Raw genomic sequence first — 10,199 nt, forward strand, 5'->3', positions numbered from 1 at the left:
TTTATATAGAGGCAGTATGATATTTTGTCTTCTTATCTATCCCTTTCTTAATGATTCCCAACATTCTGTTCGCTTTTTTGACTGCCACTGCCCATTCAGTGGATGTTCTCAGAGAACTATCCACAGTGACTCCAAGATCTCTTTCTTGAGTGGTAACCGCTAATTTAGATCCCATCACTTTATATGTATAGTTGGGATTATGATTTCCAATGTGCATTACTTTGCATTTATCAATATTGAATTTCATCTGCCATTTGCCCAGTCACCCAGTTTTGTGAGATCCCTTTGTAGCTCTTTTGAGTAGTTTTGTGTCATCTGCAAATTTTTCCACCTCACTGTTTCCCCTTTTTCCAGATCATTTATGAATATGTTGTACAGACCCCTGGGGGACACCACTATTTACCTCTCTCCATTCTGAAAACTGATAATTTATTCCTACCCTTTGTTTCCTATCTTTTAATCAGTTACCAATCCATGAGAGGATCTTCCCTCTTATCCCACGACAGCTTACTTTGCTTAAAAACTTTTGGTGAGGGACCTTGGCAAAGGTTTTCTGAAAATCTAAGTACACTATATCCACTGGATCCCCCTTACCCACATGCTTGTTGACCCCCTCAAAGAATTCTAGTAGATTGGTGAGGCATGATTTCCCTTTACAAAAACTATGTTGACTCTTCCCCAACAAATTATGTTCATCTATGTGCCTGACAGTTCTGTTCTTTACTATAGTTTCAACCAGTTTGCCTGGTATTGAAGTCAGGCTTACTGGCCTGTAATTGCCGGAATCAGCTCTGGAGCCCTTTTTAAAAATTGGCGTCACATTAGCTATCCTCCAGTCATTTGGTACAGAAGCTGATTTAAATGATAGGTTACAGACTACAGTTAATAGTCCTGCAATGTCACATTTGAGTTCCTTCAGAACTCTTGGGTGAATACCATCTGGTCCTGGTGACTTATTACTGTTTAATTTATCAATTTGTTCCAAAACCTCCTCTAATGACACCTCAATCTGGGACAGTTCCTCAGATTTGTCAACTAAAAAGAATGGCTCCGGTTTGGGAATCCCCCTCACATCCTCAGCCGTGAAGACTGATGCAAATAATTCATTTAGTTTCTCCGCAGGGCCTTACCGTCCTTGAGTGCTCCTTTAGCATCTCGATCGTCCAGTAGCCCCACTGTTTTTTTTTAACAGCTTCCTGCTTCTGATGTACTTTAAAAAAAAATTGCTATTACTTTTTGAGTCTTTGGCTAGTTGTTCTTCAAATTCTTTTTTGGCCTTCTTAATCATATTTTTACACTTCATTTGCCAGAGTTTAGGCTCCTTTCTATTTTCCTCACTAGGATTTAACTTCTACTTTTTAAAGGATGCCTTTTTGCCTCTCACTGCTTTTACTTTGTTGTTTAGCCACAGTGGCACCTTTTTGGTTCTCTTACTATGTTTTTTTTAATTTGGGGTATACATTTAAGTTGAGCCTCTATTATGGTGTCTTTAAAAAGTTTCCATGCAGCTTACAGGGATTTCACTTTTGGCGCTGTACCCTTTAATTTCTGTTTCACTGACCTCATTTTTGTTAAGTCCCCCTTTCTGAAATTAAATGCTACTGTGTTGGGCTGCTGTGGTGTTTTCCCCACCACCGGGATGTTAAATTTAATTATATTACGGTCACTATTACCAAGCAGTCCAGCTATATTCACCTCTTGGACCAGATCCTGTGCTCCACTTAGGACTAAATCAAGAATTGCCTCTCCTCTTGTGGGTTCCAGGACTAGCTGCTCCAAGAAGCAGTCAGTTAAGGTGTCAAGAAACTTTATCTCTGCATCCCGTCCTGAGGTGACATGTACCCAGTCAATATGGGGATAATGGGGGATTTGAACTATTATTATTGAGTTTTTTATTTTAATAGCCTCTCTAATCTCCCTGAGCATTTCACAGTAACTATCACCATCCTGGTCAGGTGGTCGGTAGTATGTCCCTACATCAAATCTTATAAAAGAATACTGAATCTAGAGTGCTTTGAGAAGTAGTCGTATGTCAGGAGAGGATTCCTGTTGAGTTGCATTCATTTCCCCCTCCCCCCCCCCCCACTCATTATGCTAAGCCTAACTTTGGGTATGTTTCAAAGTGCTTTAGTATTAGTGAATTTCAGATAAAAAGGATATTGACTAATGAATCTTTCAGAAATTTATAACCAGCTGTAAAAAGTGGTGACTGATGCATGAAAATTCCACTCTAGAAGAAGCAGTTGTTGTTTGTCTGCCCAATATTCTATGGTACATTTATACTAAAAGAAACTAAACTACCTATTGCTGACAACAGATGTTGGCAATTGATGTAGCTCAGCTGGTGCTGAACATTATTTAAGCTACAAAATTAACTGCATTGTAACATGCTTTGGCCATAGCTATGTTTAAACATTTTTTCCCCATTGCTTTTTCTGAACAGACACAAAAAAAGCCAATTTACAACTGTGGTTAAACATGGCTGGGTTGTAGTGCACAAGGGCCTAACAGGAAAGAGAAGGCCTCAACAGCACAGAATTAGGCCTGGTCCACACTAACCCCCCACTTCGAACTAAGGTACGCAAATTCAGCTACGTTAATAACGTAGCTGAATTCGAAGTACCTTAGTCCGAACTTACCGCGGGTCCAGACGCTGCAGGCAGGCTTCCCCGTTGATGCCGCGTACTCCTCTCGCTGAGCTGGAGTACCGGCGTCGACGGCAAGCACTTCCGGGATCGATCCCAGAAGATCGATCGCTTACATCCGGACCAGGAAGTAAGTATAGACGTACCCTTAGAAAGAAAGGAAGCTGAAAGAGTACCTGAGTACCCAGAGCTATAACCGACTGTGGCGCCACCTAGTATCAAAATTGACAACTTCACTTTCCATTAGTGCATTATTCTGCACTGTGTACGGGACATCAGGGCTGCAAAAGAATAATAGATCCTGTGGTTTTAAGATATTTCCATAAGTTTAGCTACTTTCTGCAAAATATACAGCCTGGCTTACACTAGAAAGGGTTTGCCAGTGTCACTATTCCACTGAATCCTCCTAGCGTAGGCAGCAGCTTATACCAGTAGAAGAGTTCCTTTGCTGACATAAATGCATCTACAGCAGGACTTTTGCAGGCCTAGCTATATCAGTTAGCAGTAGACCAGGCTTAAGTTTTCATTTAAGAATATTCGTTTAGTCTTCTCTTGCAGAGAGAGAGGTTTCACAATGTAACTGATGCTTAGTTGTGATAACTCCACCTTCTGGCCTGATGTGTTAATTTTAACTGCTGGTTGGGCCTATTTAAATACCAAACTTATCAAGCATGGCAGTATAAGGAAAGAAAGGTTAATAGATAACTTGGTCATGGCCTAATAAGGACCTACACCGAAGGCCTCCTAACAGCAGCTATTTTTTCTCTCTCTAGCAGGCAAGATCCACTTGTTGGAAGTTGAAGAAAGAAAAATCTGAATAGAACTAAATGCAGCTATTTAATGGAGAGGGATTACACAGCTTCCTAAGGGATATGGTAAATTCAGCATCACATCTACACAGTTTCTGTAGCAATTTAACTATAGTGCAGTTATATTGCTACAGCTTACTTCGTAAACTCCTTTATACTATGTAACGATCCACCCTGGGGGCTGCATACATTATACATTTCTAAACCAATATAGTTAAATGGGTACAAAAACTGTGTGTAAACCAGGAGTTGGGGGGCCAGAAGATACAAAGGTACTTAGGTGTTGCAATGCTTAACTCCTAGGGACCTTGTTGCCTCATGGAATTCTCAGCTCCAAGTTAGGCTCAGTAGGAGAAGAGTTAAGCACCTAAGAAAGGGTTGCTCAGAAGCCAGGAAGCAGAGGTGGGGCCCACCTAACCTAGCCTGGTGTGAAATGCAGAGGAAAGGCATAGGGCTTAGGTGCCTTTTGTGAATCTAGGCCTTCACTCCCTTTGATCTGGGCTTGGGTGCCAGAGAGTACAGCTACACTGGACTAAGAGACCCCAGCATAGTTGTCGCTGGCATGGATCAGCTGAGTCAGGCTTACAGAGCTCAAGCTGCAGGGCTAAAAATTGCAGTTCAGGCTTGGACTGGAGCCCAGGGTTTGGGACAGTCCCCCCTTGTGGGGTCCCAGAGCTTAGACTCCAGCCTGAGCCCACCCATCTACACAGCCGTTTTACAGCCCTGCAGCCTGAGCCCCATGAGCTTGAGTCAGCTGACCTGGCCCAACAGCTGGGGTAGACATACTTTGACTGACAGGCAGGTAACAGCTGCCTCCCTTTGCTAAGGATTCTCAGCAATGAACCCTCTTCTGGAGTTAGGTGCCTATGTCACAGCAGGCCTTTCTCAGGGAGGATGACTCCCCCCACCCCATCATACCCAGTAGCCCAGTGGCTAAGGCACTCAGCTGGGATGTCAGAGACCTGGATTCAAGTCTCTGCTCTAACTCAGGCAGAGTGGTGATTCACACCTGAGTCTCCTACATCCTAAGTGAATGCCCTAACCACACGCACACTCACACTCAGACCTGCTGGTGCAATAAATGGGGGAACACCTCGTTTAAGAATCCCAGTGGGGCTTCAACGAGCTTGTTAGCTGGGGGGGCAGTATCTGGATTTAGGTGGCTTTGCATGTGCCTACTGCCAAAACAGGGATTTACAGGGTTAGTTGGTAACTGAGCAGTTGTTTTGACAATGGCAGCAGTGCCTAAATGTTGAATTTGGTGCCTAAGTCCTTTGAATCTAGCCTGGAGTCTTGAAACCAACATTGACTGTCTTTTTGAGAGATGCTATAGTTCAAATACAACTTATATTGGGCTCACTTGTGAGACAACAGGAAAGAATAATCCCTTCCACTGAAGGAATCACTAGGTAGCACTCTATGGCTTGTGTTATGCAGGTCAGACTAGAGCATCAGAATGATCCTTTCTGGCCTTATAATCTATGAGACTCAGCTGGAGTGAAATTGTTTTTCTAAAACGTATTTTGGCTCCCTTCTCCCCACACTTTAGGCTTGATCCTGTTCTGAGTGAAGTCAATGGGAGCTTCACTACTGACTACCGCGAAGCAAGGTCAGGCCTTTATGTACTTATAGGAGCAGCTTTGTCAACTGGTTTTCTAAAGCAAGAATTTCCTGTTATGCTGCCAGGGCTGATAAGACTGGGATTGTTCTTAAATCTTCATCTTTAGTGTGTGTTTGTTTCTGTTTTGGAATCACTCAAGTAGCAACTGAGGACTACCACCACCACAAGCAGCCTTGTACTTATGAAAATAAGACTCAAATAAGAAACCAAGCTACACAGGTAACAGACACTGGGCAAATTCTGCTCAGTTACTTGTGCATCTTCCATTAATTTCAATGTAGCTGCATAAGTAACAAACAAAAATGTCATCATTGTAAACTGTGAAGAGCAGGAACTCTCTTTTTGGTGTGTGTGTGTGTGTATGTGTGCAAAATCCAGCACAATGGTCATCCCTTATTAGAGCCTCTAGGCACCACCACAATGCAAAGAATACATAGTAATGACCACAGCAATTAACTGCTTAACACACAATGCATCTTATTAGACTCTTTTTAAAGTGATATTATTCCACCCCCAAGGTGCAACCATAAACTTTTAAATTTTGAATCTATTATAGATTTAAAAAACTGTGTATGTGTCTGTCTCTCTCTCCTATGATTGCTGGCACTGAAATGAACACCAAATGGCATTTAACTTTGCAGAGCCCATAGATATTTAAAAGTGCAAAAGACAAATCAAAAGGCATAACACTTACAATTAAATTCACTACAGATGTTAGTTACTTCCTATGTACTTTCTTTCCTCAACTATATTCTAGTACTTGTGTAATTTGTTTCATATAATCTGTACAGCTATAATGTACCAAATGTGAACCTGTGTATTTCACCTTTACTCTTACTTTTGAGCATCTCCCTGGGTATCTCATAGACCTTAAGGTTAGAAGGGACCATTTTGATCATCTAGTCTGACCTGCACAACACAAGCCACAGAATTTCACCCACCCACTCCTGTAATAAATCCCTAACCTGTGTCTGAGCTATTGGAGTCCTCAAATCATGGTTTAAAGACTTCAAGGTGCAGAGAATCCTCCAGCAAGTGCCCCGTGCCCCACGCTGCAGAGGAAGGCAAAAAAACCCCAGGGCCTCTGCCAGTCTGCCCTGGAGGAAAATTCCTTCCCGACCCCAGATACGGCAATCAGCTAAACCCTGAGCATGTGGGCAAGACTCACCAGCTAGACACCCAGGAAAGAATTCTCTGTAGTAACTCAGATCCCACCCCATCTAATATCCCATCACAGGCCATTGGGCATATTTACCACTAATAGTCAAAGATCAATTAATTTCCCAAATTAAGCTATCCCATCATACCATCCCCTCTATAAACTTATGAAGCTTAGTCTTGAAGCCAGATATGTCTTTTGCCCCCACTGCTCCCCTTGGAAGGCTGTTCCAGAACTTCACTCCTCTGATGGTTAGAAACCTTCGTCTAATTTCAAGTCTAAACTTCCTGATGGCCAGTTTATATCCATTTGTTCTTGTGTCCACATCGGTACTAAGTTTAAATAATTCCTCTCCCTCCCTGGTGTTTATCCCTCTGATGTATTTATAGAGCACAATCATATCTCCCCTCAGCCTTCTTTTGCTTAGGCTAAACAAGCCAAGCTCTTTGAGTCTCCTTTCAAAAGGTATCTTGTCTACAAGCTTAGAGCACAATCCTGAGAAAACCTATGCATGTGAATAACTTTGCTCCCATGAAGGCCCATGACTTCACTGATACTGCACACAGTAAATTGAAACTACCAAGTAAAGTTGCAGGCTCAGTGAGGTAGGAACCATCTCTTACTATGATCTTGGTCAGAGCCTCTCAGTGCTACTGCATACAAATAATAATCACTGAGTGATCAAGGGTTAATTCTGTTTAAACTAATAGAAGAGTAAACAACAATAGATACGCATATAGGGTCCTTGATTTCAAAAGGCAAAATTTAAAAAAAAATTAATGAAATTAGCTAGGGAAGTGGACTGGACTGAAGAACTCAAGAATCTGAATGTGGAGGAGACTTGGAATAAGTTGCAGAAGCTATCTGAAGCCTGCATCCCAAGCAAGGGGGAAAAATTCATAGAGGAGAGTTTTAAAGACCAAGCTAGATGAATCCAAGCATCTCAAACAGGGTATTATATGAAAGCAGAAAGCCTACAAGGAATGGAAGATGAGAGGGATCACCAAGGAAAGCTACCTCTTGGAGGTCAAAAAGTGTAAGGAAAAGTGAGAACTGCCAAAAGTCAAGCAGAGTAGGACCTTGCAAAGGAAATTAAAGCCAATATTAAAAGGCTCTTTAGCCACATAATAAAAAGAAAACAAGGAAAGAAAAAGTGGGACTATTAAGCAGTGAGGATGGGATAAAGATTAGAGATAATGTAAGTATGTCCCACCACCTAAAAGTTTACTTTGCCTCAATTTTTATGAGGGTAATGGCAGGGTGGCTAATGAGAACAAGGATATGGAAGTAGAAATTACCACATCCAACATGGAAGCCACACTCAAAACAGTTGAATGGGATAAATTGGGGGGCCTGGATAATCTCTATACAAGAACATTAAAGGAATTATCACATGAAATTGCAAGCCAACTAGCAAGGATTTTAATGAATCTCTCAACTTGGGGGTCACCCTATATAGTGTGATGGGGCAAGGCCAGATGGCTACAGTAAAGTAGTGAGGAACAGGTATGTTAGCCCCAGGCTAAACAAATCCCTGGTACCATGGTAACCAAATGGCAGTTGCTCCAGGTTAATCAAGACACCTGGGGCCAATTAAGATCCTTCTAGAAGGCAGGAGAGACAGCTAGATTGATTGGGACACCTGAAGCCAATCAAGGACTGGCTGGAACTAGTTAAAAGCCTCCCAGTTAGTGCGGTGTGGGTGTCAGGAGCTATAGGAGGGAACTGTGCTGTTGGAGGAACGAAGTAGTACCTTGCAAAGGAAATTAAAGCCAATATTAAAAGGCTCTTTAGCCACATAATAAAAAGAAAACAAGGAAAGAAAAAGTGGGACTATTAAGCAGTGAGGATGGGATAAAGATTAGAGATAATGTAAGTATATCCCACCACCTAAAAGTATACTTTGCCTCAATTTTTATGAGGGTAATGGCAGGGTGGCTAATGAGATGCACCATATCAGGGGCAAGGAAGGAGGCCCTGAGGTAATTGTGAAGAAGATATTGAGTGGGGCTGCTGTGCGGAAGTAGCCCAGGGAATTGTACACTCCCTATTTCCAAAAAGTCAGCTTTCATAGCTGCTAAGTTTAGGGTCCCTGGGCTGGAGCCCGGAGTAGAGGGCGGGCCCAGGCTCCCCCCTCCCCTCCCTGATTAATCACTGATACTGGGAGACAACAGAGACTGTGCGAGGGAGGGTTGTTTCTCCTCACCTCCCTTGCTGGCTTATGATGAAAATGGCTCAGTAGACTGTGACCCTTGCCTCTAGAGAGAGAAGGGCTATGTGGAGGGTCACAGTGAGCCTCTGAGGCTAGCAAAAATCCATCAGGAAACGCAGGACCCACGGAGTCAAGGACAGAACTTTGTCACAACTGGTGTCAGCATCATTCACAGCATGGCGGAAGAAAGAGGTTAAAAAAAAGAAAAAAATAGTGCACTGGGGTTTTGGATTTGGTTTTTTTTGGTTTGCTTTGTATCACAATGGAGGAGGTGGTAAGAGCTCTGGTACAAGCCACTGCAGCCCAGCAGGAGGCCACCCGGGTTCAGGCAAAGGCGCAACAGGAGTCTATGTGGCTACAGCAAGAAACCAATCAATTATTAATGGGCCAGGCAACCCAAGATCGTGCCCTCTTGCAAGAGGTAGTGGACCCGCTAAAGATCCTCACCACCCAGGCCCAGGGTCAGATGGGACGCGAACCCTGAGGGCCACTGGTTGTCTGCCAAAGATGACGTCAGAAGATGACGTAGAGGCATATCTCCTCTCATTCTAAAGGACTGCTCAGCGTGAGACGTGGCCCCAGGAGCAGTGGGCCAGCATTCTCGCCCCTTTTTTGTGCAGAGAGGCCCAGAAGGCCTACTTTGACTTGCCTGCCATGGACGCCACTGACTATACCCGACTGAAGGCAGAGATCCTAGCACGATCAGGGGTGACGGCAGCGGTACGGGCCCAGAGGTTCATGGAGTGGAAGTACCAGGAGAACAAACCCCCGAGGTCCCAGCTATTCGACCTCATATACCTCGCACGGAAGTGGTTACAGCCCAAGGTGTGCAGCCCGGAGGAGATTTTGGAAACCCTGGTCATGGACCATTACATGCGAGGACTGCCACCAGATCTCCGCAAATGGGTAGGCCAGAACGATCCATCCACCTATGATGAGATGATCACGCTGGTAGAAAGACGCATGACAGCCAGGGAATTGACCCGACTACCCAAGGAAGGCCCCTTTCAAAGCAAGCACCCGACCCCAACCCTGGAAGGTGGGACAGCCAAACCCCTGGGGAGTCCTAGCTGGAGGAAGGAGGGGGCTGAAAACCAGCAGGCACCTCAGAAGGAAGGGATTGGCCTGAGTGGGGGGAACCCTGGGACTAAACCCCCTAACCTCCATGATAGGGGAGTGATTAGAAACAATTATAGATGTTATGCATGTGGGGAGTGGGGACATATAGCAGCACAGTGTCCCAGCACTGAGGAGTCTGTGCAATGCAACTTGGGGGACTGGGAGATCCTGTGCTCCCTTATCCACCTTGCAGGCGTCGCATTAGCCCCGCATAACTACACCAGGCCGGTGAAGATAAATGGAGCAGAGACTACAGCGCTTGTGGACTCGGGGAGTGCTATCACCCTTATATCGGGAAAGCTGGTAAAAAGTAGCCAGCTGCTACAAGCCAAACGTGTAGCAGTGACGTGTGTGCATGGGGCCGTGAGCCATTACCCTACCATCCCAGTGGAGATAGAGGTTCAGGGGAACCCCATTGAGGTGACAGTGGGCGTGGTTCCTAAACTCCCATATCCTGTAGTCATTGGGAGGGACTGTCCAGGGTTTGATAATTTACTCCCCCCGGAGAGGCTGGAGGGAAGTGGGGACCCTGATGGCAGCGACTCATCATTGGGGGAATGTCAACCCCCAATGTTAGCTGAGATTTCTCAGGATCTATTCTCAGCCCCCCCAAAAGGCCCGGAAGACAAAAAAA

The sequence above is a fragment of the Emys orbicularis genome, chromosome 5, assembly GCF_028017835.1.
Source record: "Emys orbicularis isolate rEmyOrb1 chromosome 5, rEmyOrb1.hap1, whole genome shotgun sequence".
In the NCBI taxonomy this organism is placed as follows: domain Eukaryota; kingdom Metazoa; phylum Chordata; order Testudines; family Emydidae; genus Emys; species Emys orbicularis.